Source organism: Haliotis cracherodii, unplaced genomic scaffold, assembly GCF_022045235.1.
Source record: "Haliotis cracherodii isolate W230 unplaced genomic scaffold, xgHalCrac1.p SCAF_25, whole genome shotgun sequence".
Taxonomy (NCBI): domain Eukaryota; kingdom Metazoa; phylum Mollusca; class Gastropoda; order Lepetellida; family Haliotidae; genus Haliotis; species Haliotis cracherodii.
In genome coordinates, this window is record NW_027266281.1 from 5,870,066 (window position 1) to 5,887,649 (window position 17,584).

The 17,584-nt window shown below is 46.9% G+C and overlaps 1 pseudogene; it reads right to left on the minus strand.

Moving 5' to 3' along the window:
* Nucleotides 1-1,883: 1,883 nt before the first annotated feature.
* LOC139472673 (uncharacterized) lies at nucleotides 1,884-9,212 on the minus strand (annotated as a pseudogene).
* Between the last annotated feature and the right edge of the window lie 8,372 nt (nucleotides 9,213-17,584).

Sequence of the window (17,584 nt, forward strand, 5' to 3'; positions counted from 1 at the left end):
CTCCTCCACAGCTCCTCTCCAGGTCTGTCGCGGCCACTGTGGTCTAGTGGTAGAGCATCCCCCCAGAGTGCGGAAGGTCCGGGGTTCGATCCCCGGGTGCGTCATACCAAAAGACGTTAAAAGATGGTACTTGTTGTTACCCTGTCTGGCGCTCAGCATTAAGGGGCTAAAACAAGGACTGGTCGGCTCGGAGTCAGTATACTGTGTCTGAGTGGGGTATTCATGTTAAACAGCGGCATGGTATCTCAGTGAGCTAGCACAATAAACTGGCATCAGTCCGGACTAGTACAAGCATCCATACACACACATGTACAGGCGCGTCGCTTTATAAGTGCAATAATCTTGGACGCGACGTTAAACCCCATTTCACCTCCCCTCACTCAGGACTGTCATTGTTTAGGTGGCCCCTCCCCTGGACCCGTCATTGCTTGGATGGCTCCTTTCCTGTTATTGTTTTAAAAGTCTCGACACTGATTGGCCGATAAGATGGAAAGCATCCTCAGATCTTCACACAGAAAGATATCAGACAGAGTAAGGAGGTCAGAAGGTATAGATTTATTGACCGAAATGTTCAGTGGCAAACACTCAAGCATTTTTTTTATTGAAAACCACACTGCTATCCCAAAATACAAATACAAATATGCACTAACAATGAACATGACTACTGGTACTGAAAAATATGATGACCGCTACGCAGATATTTAAAACTGACGAATTAACAAGAAAAGCTTGAGACATGCAAAGAGCAAAGATTGATACACCGTGAATTAACTGCCACCAATTTGCTCACGGTACAAATTGGGTGGTATTGCGAAACACATCTTGTGCATGTTACCAGTACGCCTATCTGGGAGTATCTCCCCTGCGTAATTACCACTCCCCGGGAGTATCTCGCCCACATTCATTACCGCTACCTGGAAATATCTCGCCCACGTCAATTACCGCTACCTGGAAGTATCTCGCCCACGTTCATTACCGCTACCTGGAAGTATCTCGCCCACCTTCATTACCGCTACCCGGAAGTATCTCGCCCACCTTCATTACCGCTACCCGGAAGTATCTCGCCCACGTTCATTACCGCTACCCGGAAGTATCTCGCCCACGTTCATTACCTCTACCCGGAAGTATCTCGCCCACGTTCATTACCGCTACCTGGAAGTATCTCGCCCACGTTCATTACCGCTACCCGGAAGTATCTCGCCCACGTTCATTACCGCTACCCGGAAGTATCTCGCCCACGTTCATTACCGCTACCCGGAAGTATCTCGCCCACGTTCATTACCGCTACCCGGAAGTATCTCGCCCACCTTCATTACCGCTACCCGGAAGTATCTCGCCCACGTTCATTACCGCTACCCGGAAGTATCTCGCCCACGTTCATTACCGCTACCCGGAAGTATCTCGCCCACGTTCATTACCGCTACCTGGAAGTATCTCGCTCATGATATTGCTACCCGGAAGCATCTCGCCCACGATACCGCTACCCGAGGCTTTAAAAAACAAACAAACAGTTCTCAGCATGGGATGCCTTTTACTGGTGGGTGTAACTTAAATTCTATCTGCTTGTCATTCGAAAACGTTTTACGACGACTCTAAGGTCTGGAAGAGGTTCAGAGTTTTTCTCTTTATAGGACACAATGTTCTGGATTATCGAGGGCGGTGGGGTAGCCTAGTGGTTTAAAGCGTTGGCTCGTCACGCCGAAGATCCGGGTTCGATTCCCCACGTGGTAATAATGTGTGAAGCCAATTTTCCGGTTTCCCCCTCCGTGATATTGCTGGAATATTGCTAAAGGCGGCGTAAAACCATACTCACTCTGGATAATCCAGCATGGTTTTCAAGGTGACCAAGACGATGAAGATGATGAATCTAGGTCTGTGATGCTTCAGACTCGCTAGTCAGGGTTGTGTCGATATTCTAGTGAGACCAACACAGCCCGTACCCCAGCATACACCAGCAACAGCAGGGCGGGGCCAAGAGAGCTGCTGGTGAATAGGTGTTTACACAAGCTCCTCACCGAGGTGAAACTGTTGATCTCTGGGCGGGACTTGATGTATCTGCAAGTGTCACTCACCTTCTTCATGTCAATGTTTGGCTTCATAAAATAATAAAATGCCAAAACCACAAGTATCTCAAAAACAACTTTAGCGATAAAACGATTCCACGATCCTGGATTCTCCGCTCTCGGCGCTGGAGGCGCCGCTTGTCGCCCTTGTCTCCCAGGTGTGTATGTCTGGCGTTGACGATGTCGCAGAGAAGGTGAAATTGAAGGTTGACTTTCTTCTGCTGAAAAGTGAAATAGAGACGTCAGTTAAATGTCTCTTCCACTGTGTGTTCAAGGATTGTGTATCAAGTAAGTGAGTGAGTGAGTATGATTTTACGCCGCTTTTAGCAATATTCCAGCAATATCACGGCGGGGGACACCAGAAATGGGCTTCACACATTGTACCCACGTCGGGAATCGAACCCGTGTCTTCGGCGTGACGAGCGAACGCTTTAACCACTAGGTTACCCGACCGCCCCATATCAAGTAAGAGTGATGTCAGCAACACCACGCCGTGAGGTCAGATGCATGGTTTTATGTGATTACGGCAAAACATTCGGTTGGTAAAATATTAGAAAAAAATAAAGTGTGCCGGGCTCATCCTGTTGTTGAGTCTCATGAATATTGCATGAATTCAACTTCAGTCGTTTAAACTCACGCCAAAGTTACTTCCTGATTGGATAGACCGTCTCCATGGTGACACGTGATGTTCATGTGAGAGCAGTGCCACGTGCTTCCCATTCATGATGTCCTCGACAGACATTGTTGCAATATTGCTGTCTGTGTCTGTTCAAAACTGTGTACATTACCTGCGTCACAGCCAGACGCATCTCCCCGAGGCAAGAGAGTTTACTGACTAAAAAAGTCCAGTTTCCACCCTTGCCGAACTAGGCTGGTATTATGGAGATACATTTTGGCTTGACTAACGAGTCTATGCATAGTCCAATCAAAATCTCGCAACGAAACCGAAATCCGGTTTGTAAACTGTCGTGCAGATTTCGGTCGATTGCAGGATTTGCAAAGCATGTGCACCGCCAACTCGTTGTCAACAGATATTTTCCAGACCTTTTCATGTTTTTAATCAATGTGCTCGCATGAATTGGTGTTCTCCGCGATGTAAGGCCCGTTTTATCACAATATAGATCTTGATTATCGATCAGATCGTCTTGACTGGGCGCCGCCATTTTGTTTGAAACAAATGCAAGCGATGGAATGGCATTGGTCCACAGGAGAAGCTCAGAAGGGACATAACTCATAATAACCACTGGTTGCGCTACGATCGAGCCCTGGAATTCCAGCCAAGTTCGGCAAGGGTGGAAACTGGACTTTTAAAGTCAGTTAACTCTCTTACCTCGGGAAGAGGAGCCAGACGCCTCTTCCTTATATCTTCTGACATTCACCAACTGGTTCATGAACTTCGGATTTCGATTTCGGTGCGCGATTTTTATTGAACTATGCATAGACTCGTTAGTCCAGCCAAAATGTAACTCCATAATCCCAGCCTAGTTCGGCAAGGGTGAAAACTGGACTTTTATAGTCAGTTAACTCTCTTGCCTCGGCAAGATGTGCTGTCTGTGTCTGTTCAAAACTGTGTACATTACCTGCATCACAGCCAGACGCATCTTCGTTATGTCTTTTGACTTTCACCATCTGGCTCATGAATTTCAAAATAGGAATGTCAAGCTCCGCAATGAACGTCTCGGTCCGTCGACATGCGGGGTCCACATCGTCGCAGTAGTTGCTGCAGCGGAGCAGTCGGTGATTGCCGTTGAGCTGAAGGGCCACGAAAAACTGTCTTTCTCTTTCTTTTAATTGCTCTTCTGTAACCTTATCTATCTTTGACATCACGCCGAACACAGGTATGCCTAAACAAAGAATAACTTACTCAAGGTCATTGTTAGAAGAAAATGGTAAAATATAGCAGTGTGACATCATCTAAATGGGAAGATGTACATTCAAGCATATTATCTAAAGGTAAAGCTATACCAGTACCTGTTTATCATCCAAAACTGGCTCTCACCGGAGATATCGCTTGGATGAGATCAAGCGATATCTACACTGTAGATATCGCTGCAATGAAATTACATCACAATGCTTTGCAGACCATTGTGACGTCACTGGTTACCATGACGGCACAATCAAATGACATCTCTAATGGCTCTGCTACTGAAGCTGTTTACAGTACTCTTTTACACTGAAGACACTGCTAATTACTGTCGACAAATTGAAAAAGTTGAAAGAAAGATGTTGGATGATAAATAAAATCTCACCCTCGTGTCTTTTGATATCAAATATTTCAACACTCGTTGATAAAACTGGCAAAAATCCTCGGCAAGCCCCGGAATTTTTCCACTTTTATCAACTCGTATTGATATATTTGATATTTGGTGTAACTCAAGATCACGGGTATGGTGCTGACAAACCAAGATTCTTCCAAAATCAGGGATTCGAGGACATAATCATAGACTCCTGGCACGACAAAGGGACACAACTCTACGAAACTAATTGTTGTGCCCTGTCAGTGTCAGATGTTGACGTGTTGATACGTCAGATCCAAGTACCCAGGTTGTCTCTTATGCCTACCAGGGGCGGTCTGGTAGCCTAGTGGTTAAAGCGTTAGCTCGTCACGCCGAAGACCCGGGTTCGATTCCCGACATGGGTACAATGTGTGAAGCCCATTTCTGGTGTCCCCCGCCGTGATATTGCTGGAATATTGCTAAAAGCGGCGTAAAACCATACTCACTCACTCACTCAATCTTATGCCTACCGGGGGGCACGGGTGGCCCAGTCTTCTCAGGCGCCGCAATTCGCTGTGCAGAGTTGTGGCCCTTGGACACGCCAGAAACCTATGATTGTGGGTTCGAATCCCGGTTCGCCCCGATTATGTTTCTAGGTTTATCAGCACCATACCCATGCTCGTGGGTTTCACCTAAGTGGTAAAAGTCTCAGACCTGCATCACTTCGGGCTTTCCTCCCACATTAAGCTGACACGCCATAATATAACGGTAATACTGTTAAAAGCGGCGTTAAACCCAACTCACCCATCTCATGCCTACCTGCGCGGCCTGCAACATCCACCAGGCATCTGATCAGATTGACTGGAATCTCGGATGTAGCAGCGGTCACGAGCAGGACCCGGTCGACCTTCACCCCGTGGCCTTGCTCTCCATATCTGTCTGGGCGCGCCGGGCCACCGTCACGGTAGTTCACAGCTGTGACCGGTCCGTCGACAGGGAGTCGGCCATTGCAGATGATGCGAAGGTGTTCTCTCTGGCGTTCTGAGTCCACGTCATCGAAACCGGTTATTTCCAGCAAGGTAGGGAGGTTGACTTCCCGGTATCTTGTGCTGGACCCGTGACAACACTTTGGGAAGCTGAAAGGACGGTTGAGGAGCTTAATGCCCAAACGGACCAAAATGCATTTTGGCCCTTTTTGCATATTATTGCATAAATAACATCTATGAGTTCTTGTCTACTAAAGGGTCTCTTCCTACACAGTTTTAAAATAATGTATTTCTAAAAGGATATTTGTATTATTGACCATCATTGACCTCAGGTGCTGTTTGAAGGAGGATGGCGTTGACAAACCTCGAAAACTTAATCAGGGTAAGTCTCACCGTCAACAGTTTCCGCAATATCAAAGGGGCGCAAGTTTGAAAGTTAACCGCCGCTCCTCACGTGACTGTAAAGCGCTCTCATTGCCGAATTTCTATCTAGAAAACCCTCTCCACGGTGGAGCTCCACAAAGGGCTCGCTATTACAGCATCTTATGTAGTGTTCCCTATCTCAGGTTTCAAGTTGGCCGTAAAGGACTCAGTCCACGCTCCAGTAAAACCCGGTGTGCTGAGTTGCGGCCCTTTGGGGTGGCGGGATCCGATGGTCGTGGGTACCTATCCTGGAGTCGACATGATTTTGTACCAAGTACCATGTACCACGTACATGTACCACGTGTGAGGCCTGCACCACTACAGGTCTTTCTCCCACATCAGGTTGGTTTGTTAGTTGGTTGGTTTGTTGGTTGGTTTGTTGGTTGGTTTGTTATTTAACGCCGCACTCAGCATTATTCTAGCTGTATGACGGCGGTCTGTAAATAATCAAGTCTGGCCCAAACAATCCAGTAATTGATATCACGAGCATCGATCCACGCAATTTGGATCGTTGACATACATCAACCAAGTCAGCGAGCCTGACCACCCTCCCGTTAGTCTTCTCTTACGACAAGCATAGTCGCCTTTTACGGTAAGCATTGGTTGCTGAGGACCTATTCTACGCCGGATCTTCCCGGTCCATCAGCCTTACATGCCGCGATATAACAGACGTACTGTTCAAAGTGCGTTAACTCACTCACTCACTCACTCACTCACTCACTCACTCACTCACTCACTCACTCACCCGTCCACGTAAACCATCCTGGAATCACCAGCTGCAGAGTGTGCATAATCGCTCCACGTGTCATCCGTGAGTGATGCAGCGATTGTGTTGATTAGTGAGGATTTGCCAGCTCCCGGGGCACCTGTAATTATGATGATGATGTTTTTATGTTATGGGGGAAATGGGGAAATGTAAACACGTGATATTAAAAAGAAAGTTAGTATTAGGTGATGTTAACACGTGTCATGAAATAGACGGATATTATGAAGTGATGTAAACACGTGATGTTAAATAGACGGATGTTACGAGGTGATGTAAACACGTGATGTTAAATAGACGAATCTTACGAGGTGATGTAAACACGTGATGTTAAATAGACGAATCTTACGAGGTGATGTGAACACGTGATGTTAAATAGACGGATGTTACGAGGTGATGTAAACACGTGATGTTAAATAGACGGATGTTATGAGGTGATGTAAACACGTGATGTTAAATAGACGGATGTTATGAGGTGATGTAAACACGTGATGTTAAATAGACGGATGTTATGAGGTGATGTGAACACGTGATGTTAACTAGACGGATTTTATGAGGTGATGTAAACAAGTGATGTAAAATAGACGGATTTTAGGAGGTAATGTAAACACGTGATGTCAAATGGACGGATGTTATGAGGTGATGTAAACACGTGATGTTAAATAGACGGATTTTAGGAGGTAATGTAAACACGTGATGTTAAATAGACGGATGTTATGAGGTGATATAAACACGTGATGTTAAATAGACGGATGTTACGAGGTGATGTAAACACGTGATGTTAAATAGACGGATGTTATGAGGTGATGTAAACACGTGATGTTAAATAGACAGATGTTATGAGGTGATGTAAACACGTGATGTTAAATAGACGAATCTTACGAGGTGATGTAAACACGTGATGTTAAATAGACGAATCTTACGAGGTGATGTGAACACGTGATGTTAAATAGACGAATCTTACGAGGTGATGTAAACACGTGATGTTAACTAGACGGATTTTAGGAGGTAATGTAAACACGTGATGTCAAATGGACGGATGTTATGAGGTGATGTAAACACGTGATGTTAAATAGACGGATGTTACGAGGTGATGTAAACACGTGATGTTAAATAGACGGATGTTATGAGGTGATGTAAACACGTGATGTTAAATAGACGGATGTTATGAGGTGATGTAAACACGTGATGTTAAATAGACGAATTTTATGAGGTGATGTAAACACGTGATGTTAATTAAACGAATGTTATGAGGTGATGTAAACACGTTATGTAAAAGACGGATTTTAGGAGGTAATGTAAACACGTGATGTTAAATGGACGGATGTTATGAGGTGATGTAAACACGTGATGTTAAACAGACGGATTTTAGGAGGTAATGTAAACACGTGATGTTAAATAGACGGATGTTATGAGGTGATGTAAACACGTGATGTTAAATAGACGGATGTTACGAGGTGATGTAAACACGTGATGTTAAATAGACGAATCTTACGAGGTGATGTGAACACGTGATGTTAAATAGACGGATTTTATGAGGTGATGTGAACACGTGATGTTAACTAGACGGATTTTATGAGGTGATGTAAACAAGTGATGTAAAATGGACGGATGTGATGAGGTGACGTAAACACGTGATGTTAAATAGACGGATGTTATGAGGTGATGTAAACACGTGATTTTAAATAGACGGATGCTATGAGGTGATGTAAACACGTGATGTTAAATAGACTGATGTTATGAGGTGATGTAAACACGTGATGTTAAATAGACGGATGTTACGAGGCGATGTAAACACGTGATCTTTAAACTGACGCATATCATGTGATAGATGACCATGCCTCGGGTTAAGATGCCTGGTTGAAACATGGACCCGTGAAGATCCGGTTGATGCATGTCATCGTATCTCAATTGCGTGGATCGATGCTCATGATATCAATCACCGGATTGCCTGGTCCAGACTTGATTATTTACAGACATCCGTCATATAGCTGGAATATTGCTGAGTGCGGCGTTAAACAACAGACCAAAACGAAAGACATACGCATGAATCCTGAAAGGTCAGTGCCTCATTGGTGCAACTAAACTGCATAGACCGGATCATTTGAATGAATCATTCGTCACCACTCTTCCCTTTCCGTAACCTGCAAGAAGACTCGTCCCCCTGTCGATGAATGTTATGTGCGAAAATACAACAAACCAATCAGAATGCGCGTATGATTTCAAGTACTTCGTCAAAGAATCCCTCATAAACAATTTTTGATTTTACATATGTCTTGCATTTAAAAATATACCCAAGACAGTTAAATGTGTTCAATCAAACTGTATAATTCCGCACGTCCCGATATGCATCTGAAATATATATAATATATGGGGAAATATATGTGAACCATTACGCAACGAACTGACAATTGTTTTAGGTATGCCCGTTTGCGCTAAAACGGAACCCGGTCGCAAAAATGGCCACGAGAGGGACACGAGTCGCTATTCGGCTGGTCACGGAATAACACGAGTTGGTCACGAATGTTGAATGAATGTAAGGACGTGTGTACCCATGATGGCGACAGTCAGCGGTCTGTCTCCACTGTTCTCCTGGCAAAGCCTGACAAATCTCTCCTGCCACATCTGTCTATCCTTCTGGTGATGGAGATGAACGCCCAGGTCTGGATCCAAGCCGCTGTGGTCATTGAAATCCGCCAACAGATCCTGCCCGTTGTTTCTTGGCATCGTTGCAGGATTGGTTCGGACACACGAAGGAAGGTGTGAGCTGTCAGAAAGAAGTCATGCTATAAGTGAGTGAGTGGTTGGTTTGTTGGTTTGTTGTTTAACGCCGCACTCAGCAATATTCCAGCTATATGACGGCGGTCTGTAAATAATCACCGCCTACAGATCTCCAAAACATCGCGGCACACAACACATCTACGCAGGAACACATTCACAAACTAACACACAGCACATCCACACGCCAACACACAAGACATCCACACTCCAACACACAGCACATCCACACACCAACACACAACACATCCACACACCAACAGACAACACATCCACACACCAACACACAACACATCCACACTCCAACACATCCACACACCAACACACAACACAGCCTCAAACCAACACACAACACAGCCACAATCCAACACAAACCACATCCAACCTCCAACAAACAACACATCCACACACCAACACACAGCACATCCAAACTCCAACACACAACACATCCACACTCCAACACACAACACATCCACACACCAACACACAACACATCCACACACCAACACACAGCACATCCAAACTCCAACACACAACACATCCACACTCCAACACACAACACATCCACATTCCAACACACAACACAGCCACACGCCAACACACAACACATGCAAACTCCAACACACAACACATCCACACTCCAACACATCCACACACTAACACACAACACATCCAAACTCCAACACACAACACATCCACACTCCAACACATCCAAACTCCAACACACAACACATCCTCACTCCAACACACAGCACATCCAAACTCCAACACACAACACATCCACACTCCAACACACAACACATCCACATTCCAACACACAATACATCCACACACCAACATACAACACATCCACACTCCAACACATCCACACTCAAACACACAACACATCCACACACAACACATCAACACTCCAACACACAACACATCCGCACACAACACATCAACACACAACACATCCACACACAACACATCAATACTCCAACACACCGCACATCCACACTCCAACACACAGCACATCCACACTCCAACACACAACACATCCACACACCAACACACAACACATCCACACTCCAACACACAACACATCCGCACACAACACATCAACACACCAACACACAGCACATCCACACTCCAACACACAACACAGCAACACACAAGACATCCACAATCCAACACACAACACATCCACACTCCAACACACAACACATCCACACACCAACACACAACACATCCACAAAAAACACATCAACACACAACACATCAATACTCCAACACACAACACATCCAAACTCCAACACACAACACATCCACACTCCAACACACAACACATCAACACTCCAACACACAACACATCAACATTCCAACACACAACACACCAACACACAACACATCCACAGAAAACACATCCACACTCCAACACACAACACATCCACACACCAACACACAACACATCCAAACTCCAACACACAACACATCCACACACCAACACACAACACATCCACACTCCAACACACAACACATCCAAACTCCAACACACAACACATCCACACACCAACACACAACACATCCACACTCCAACACACAACACATCCACACTCCAACACACAACACATACACACACCAACACATCCACACACCAACATACAACACATCCACACACCAACACACAACACATCCACACTCCAACACACAACACATCCACACTCCAACACACAACACATACACACACCAACACATCCACACACCAACACACAGCACATCCACACACCAACACACAACACATCCACACTCCAACACACAACACATCCACAAACCAACACATCCACACTCCAACACACAACACATCCACACACCAACACACAACACATCCAAACTCCAACACACAACACATCCACACTCCAACACATCCACACATCAGCACACAACACATCCACACAGCACATCCACACAACAACACAGAACACATCCACACACCAACACACAACACATCCGCACACAACACATCAACACACACCACATCCACACTCCAACACACAACACACCAACACACAAGACATCCACACTCCAGCACACAACACATCCACACTCCAACACACAACACATCCACACACCAACACACAACACATCCACAAAAAACACATCAACACACAACACATCCACACACAACACATCAATACTCCAACACACAACACATCCACACACCAACACACAACACATCCACACTCCAACACACAACACATCCACACTCCAACACACAACACATCCACACTCCAACACACAACACATCCACACACAACACATCAACACTCCAACACACAACACATCAACACTCCAACACACAAGACATCCACACAAAACACATCCACACTCCAACACACAACACATCCACACACCAACACACAACACATCCAAACTCCAACACACAACACATCCACACTCCAACACATCCACACATCAGCACACAACACATCCACACTCCAACACACAACACATCCACACTCCAACACACAACACATCCACATTCCAACACACAACACATCCACACACCAACATACAACACATCCACACTCCAACACATCCACACTCAAACACACAACACATCCACACACAACACATCAACACTCCAACACACAACACATCCGCACACAACACATCAACACACAACACATCCACACACAACACATCAATACTCCAACACACAACACATCCACACTCCAACACACAGCACATCCACACTCCAACACACAACACATCCACACACCAACACACATCCACACTCCAACACACAACACATCCGCACACAACACATCAACACACCAACACACAGCACATCCACACTCCAACACACAACACACCAACACACAAGACATCCACAATCCAACACACAACACATCCACACTCCAACACACAACACATCCACCACACAACACATCCACACACCAACACACAACACATCCACAAAAAACACATCAACACACAACACATCAATACTCCAACACACAACACATCCAAACTCCAACACACAACACATCCACACTCCAACACACAACACATCAACACTCCAACACACAACACATCAACATTCCAACACACAACACACCAACACACAACACACAACACATCCACAGAAAACACATCCACACTCCAACACACAACACATCCACACACCAACACACAACACATCCAAACTCCAACACACAACACATCCACACACCAACACACAACACATCCAAACTCCAACACACAACACATCCACACACCAACACACAACACATCCACACTCCAACACACAACACATCCACACTCCAACACACAACACATACACACACCAACACATCCACACACCAACATACAACACATCCACACACCAACACACAACACATCCACACTCCAACACACAACACATCCACACTCCAACACACAACACATACACACACCAACACATACACACACCAACACACAGCACATCCACACACCAACACACAACACATCCACACTCCAACACACAACACATCCACAAACCAACACATCCACACTCCAACACACAACACATCCACACACCAACACACAACACATCCAAACTCCAACACACAACACATCCACACTCCAACACATCCACACATCAGCACACAACACATCCACACAGCACATCCACACAACAACACAGAACACATCCACACACCAACACACAACACATCCGCACACAACACATCAACACACACCACATCCACACTCCAACACACAACACACCAACACACAAGACATCCACACTCCAGCACACAACACATCCACACTCCAACACACAACACATCCACACACCAACACACAACACATCCACAAAAAACACATCAACACACAACACATCCACACACAACACATCAATACTCCAACACACAACACATCCACACACCAACACACAACACATCCACACTCCAACACATCCACACATCCACACACCAACACACAACACATCCACACTCCAACACACAACACATCCACACTCCAACACACAACACATCCACACACAACACATCCACACTCCAACACACAACACATCCACACACAACACATCAACACTCCAACACACAACACATCAACACTCCAACACACAAGACATCCACACAAAACACATCCACACTCCAACACACAACACATCCACACACCAACACACAACACATCCAAACTCCAACACACAACACATCCACACTCCAACACATCCACACATCAGCACACAACACATCCACACTCCAACACACAACACATACACACACCAACACATCCACACACCAACACACAGCACATCCACACAGCACATCCACACAACAACACACAACACATCCACACACCAACACACAACACATCCACACATCCACACTCCAACACACCAACACATCCACACACCAACACATCCACACACCAACACACAACACATCCACACACAACACATCCGCACACCAACAGACAACACATCAACACTCCAACACACAACACATCCACACTCCAACACACAACACATCCACACACCAACACACAACACATCCACACTCCAACACACAACACATCCACACTCCAACACACAACACATCCACACACCAACACACAACACATCCACACACCAACACACAACACATCCACACACCAACACTCAACACATCCACACACCAACACACAACACATCCACACTAGAACACATCCACATTCCAACACACACGACATCCACACACCAACATACAACACATCAACACACTATCACACAACACGTGTGCGTGCGGGAGTGTGTGTGTAGTTTGTGTGTAGTAACTAAAGTCTCACCTTGTCAATGCAACAGGATTGCAAATGTAGTTTTCAGGTTGCTGTCTTCTCGGGGTCTGTGGCTGACACAACTAGCCACTAGAAAACCGAAAACGAAAAACCGAAAGTAGGAAAGTACACCCAGTGTTTGTTTTCTGTTCCTTTGTTCTGTGAGCAAACCCATAGATCATGTTCTGACGTCACACACGAAGTAAAACGAAAGTGGGCAGTCCCACAGGCTAGTTTCTGTAGCGGATCAATACTGTGGAAATAGAGTGGAATTCCCCCAAACTACTGTTGATACCTGTTGACGCGGCACGGTCCATTAGTGAGGTTGGACGGTGTCAATGTTTCCCTGAACTGTTGGTAGATTGAGCGATATTTAGTTTGTATCAGTGCGGAGTGTGTAAGGGGGAAGTGTTTGAGGGTCGGGTGTATGAGGTTTGGATGTAGGGAGGTGTGATGTATGAGGCTGGGTTGTGTGAAGGTAGGGTGTGTGAGGGTGTGGTGTGTGAGGGTGGGGTATGTGAGGGTGGGTTGTATGAGAGGGGTTGTGTTAGGGTTGGGTGTGTGAGGGTGGGGTGTGTGAGGGTGGGGTGTGTGAGAGGGGTTGTGTTAGGGTTGGGTGTGTGAGGGTGGGGTGTGTGAGGGTGGGGTGTATGAGGGTGGGGTGTATATGGGTGTGTGTGTGTGAGGGTGGGGTGTATGAGGGTTTGGGTGTGTGAGGGTGGGGTGTATATGGGTGGGTGTGTGTGAGGGTGGGGTGTATGAGGGTTTAGTGTATGAGGGTGGGGTGTATATGGGTGTGTGTGTGTGAGGGTGGGGTGTATGAGGGTGGGGTATGTGAGGGTGGGGTGTATGAGGGTGGGGTATGTGAGGGTGGGGTGTCTGAGGGTGGGTGTATGAGGGGGGTTGTGTTAGGGTGGGGAGGGCGGGGTGTAGGGAGGTGTGATGTATGAGGGACGGTTGTACGAGAGTGGGTTGTGTTAGGGTGCGGTGTATTGGGGTGGGGTATATGAGGGTGTTTTTTTTTAGGGTCGGGTGTGTGAGGGTGGGGTGTATGGGAGTTGTGTAAATGTGTATGGTTTGGGTGTGGGAGCGTAGGGTGTATTGGGGTGGGGATGTGAGAGTAGGGTGTGTGAGGGTGGAGTGTGAGGGTTTGGTGTGTGAGAGTTGTGTGTTTGAGGGTGGGGTGTTTGAAGGTCGAGTGTGTGAGGGTGTGGGGTGTGGGGTGTGGGGGTTTGGTGTATAAGGCTAGGGCATATGTGAATGGGGTGTATGAGGGTGGGGTGGGGTGTGTGAGGGTGGAATTTTAGAGTGAGAATTTGTGTGTGTGTGTGTTACGGTGGGAATGGGGGTGGGGTGTCTGGGGTGGAGCGTGTGAGGGTGGCGTGTTTAAGGATGAGATGTACTGGAGTTATAGGTAGAAGGGTGGAATGTTAGGGTGGGGTTTCTGGGGGTGGAGTTTGAGAGGGTAGGATGTGTGAAGGTGGGGTGTGTGAGGGTGGGTGTGTGAGGGTTTGGTGTTGGGAGGTGGGGTGAATGATGGTGGGGTGTATGAGGGTGGGGTGTGTCAGGGTTTGGTGTGTTGTAGTAGGGGTGTGGGAGGAGGAGGGGTGGTTGTGGGGTGTCTGGGGGTAGAGTGTGTGAGGGATGTGTGTACGAGAGTTGGGGGTGTGAGGGTGGAGTGAGTGAGGGTGGTGTGTATGGGGCTGGTATGTACGAGATTGGGGTGTGTGATAGTGGAGGGTGAGGTTGGTGTGTGTGTGTGCTGGTGGAGTGTATGAGGGTGGGTTGTAGGGGGTCCATCACTATAAGGCCACTTTCACTGTATAAGGATGGGGTGGGTTATGTGAGGGTGGGGTGTATGGGGCTTGTATGTACGAGAGTGGTGTGTGTTAGGGTGGAGTGAATGTCGGTGGAGTGTATGGGGCTTGTATGTACGAGAGTGGTGTGTGTAAGTGGGGGAGTGAATGTGGGTGGGGTGTGTGAGGGTGGGGTGTATGGGGCTTGTATGTACGAGAGTGGTGTGTGTGAGGGTGGAGTGAATGTCGGTGGGGTGTATGGGGCTTGTATGTACGAGAGTGGAGTGAGTGAGGGTGACGTGAGTGTGGGTGGGGTGTATGAGGGTGGGGTGTATGGGGCTTGTATGTACGAAAGTGGTGTGTGTGAGGGTGACGTGAGTGTGGGTGGGGTGTATGAGGGTGGTTTGTATGGGGCTTGTATGTACGAGAGTGGTGTGTGTGAGGGTGACGTGAGTGTGGGTGGGGTGTATGAGGGTGGTTTGTATGGGACTTGTATGTACGAGAGTGGTGTGTGTGAGGGTGACGTGAGTGTGGGGTGTATGAGGGTGGTTTGTATGGGGCTTGTATGTACGAGAGTGGTGTGTGTGAGGGTGACGTGAGTGTGGGTGGGGTGTATGAGGGTGGGGTGTATGGGGCTTGTATGTACGAGAGTGGTGTGTGTGAGGGTGGAGTGAGTGAGGATGGTGTGTGTGTGATGCGTGGAGTGAGTGAGGGTGGTTTGAAGGGGGGTCCATCACTATAAGGCCACTTTCACGAAGTCTCTAAATCATCTGCTGTATTGTGTCTCCAGATACTCACTCGCTCATGACGAAGACCCACCCACCAAAGCACCTACTAACTCACACTGCAATAGACCCAACTCACGATAGTGTAAGCTCACTGTATTGTAGCAACGAAGCGGGGACAATCAACTATAACTGTAAACAACTTATTATGTACAAAGTACAACACTTAAACATGGGTCTTGTCGAGAAGTATCTGCTCTGATCGACGTTCAATAGATCGCCATTCACCGAAGACGGGCCATCAGCGCCACATTGTCCCCGGCCGACCGCTTATCCATGGAGTCTTCAAAAAACACTCCGTGCATTGCTTGCCCATTGAGACGTTGTTAGGAGCCACCGAGCGTCGCAAAGTGGTATACAGATTCTGGGCTATTTGTGTTGTGAATACGGCACGGGTCGAGAACCAGTATACACAAAGTAGGAATGTACTATATACCGTCAGTGGCACTTTATTGTCGCCAACGTCACCGATGGGAAGGTCATACTGGTGCTTGTTGTCTGTTGCGCATGGAAAATGGCGCTATTTAAGGGACGACAACACCTTAACCTCGAAGCCACCAACAACTTCCTACTCTGCGTAATTTCTACAACCCTGCGCGGAGTGATGAACCTATGATCTTGATGCTTCTCGTTATCATCATCGTCATAATCAATTTGATCACATCGTCTCACTGCATGACATAGACCACAGACCACGCAGGTCTAATAGTGGCGGCACATGGTCTCACTGCATGGCATAGACCACAGACCACGCAGGTCTAATAGTGGAGGCACATAGTCTCACTGCATGACATAGACCATAGACCACGCAGGTCTAATGGTGGAGGCACAGTCTCACTGCATGACATAGACCGCAGACCACACAGATCTAATGGTGGAGGCACAGTCTCACTGCATGACATAGACCACAGACCACGCAGGTCTAAAAGTGGAGGCACAGTCTCACTGCATGACATAGACCGCAGACCACGCAG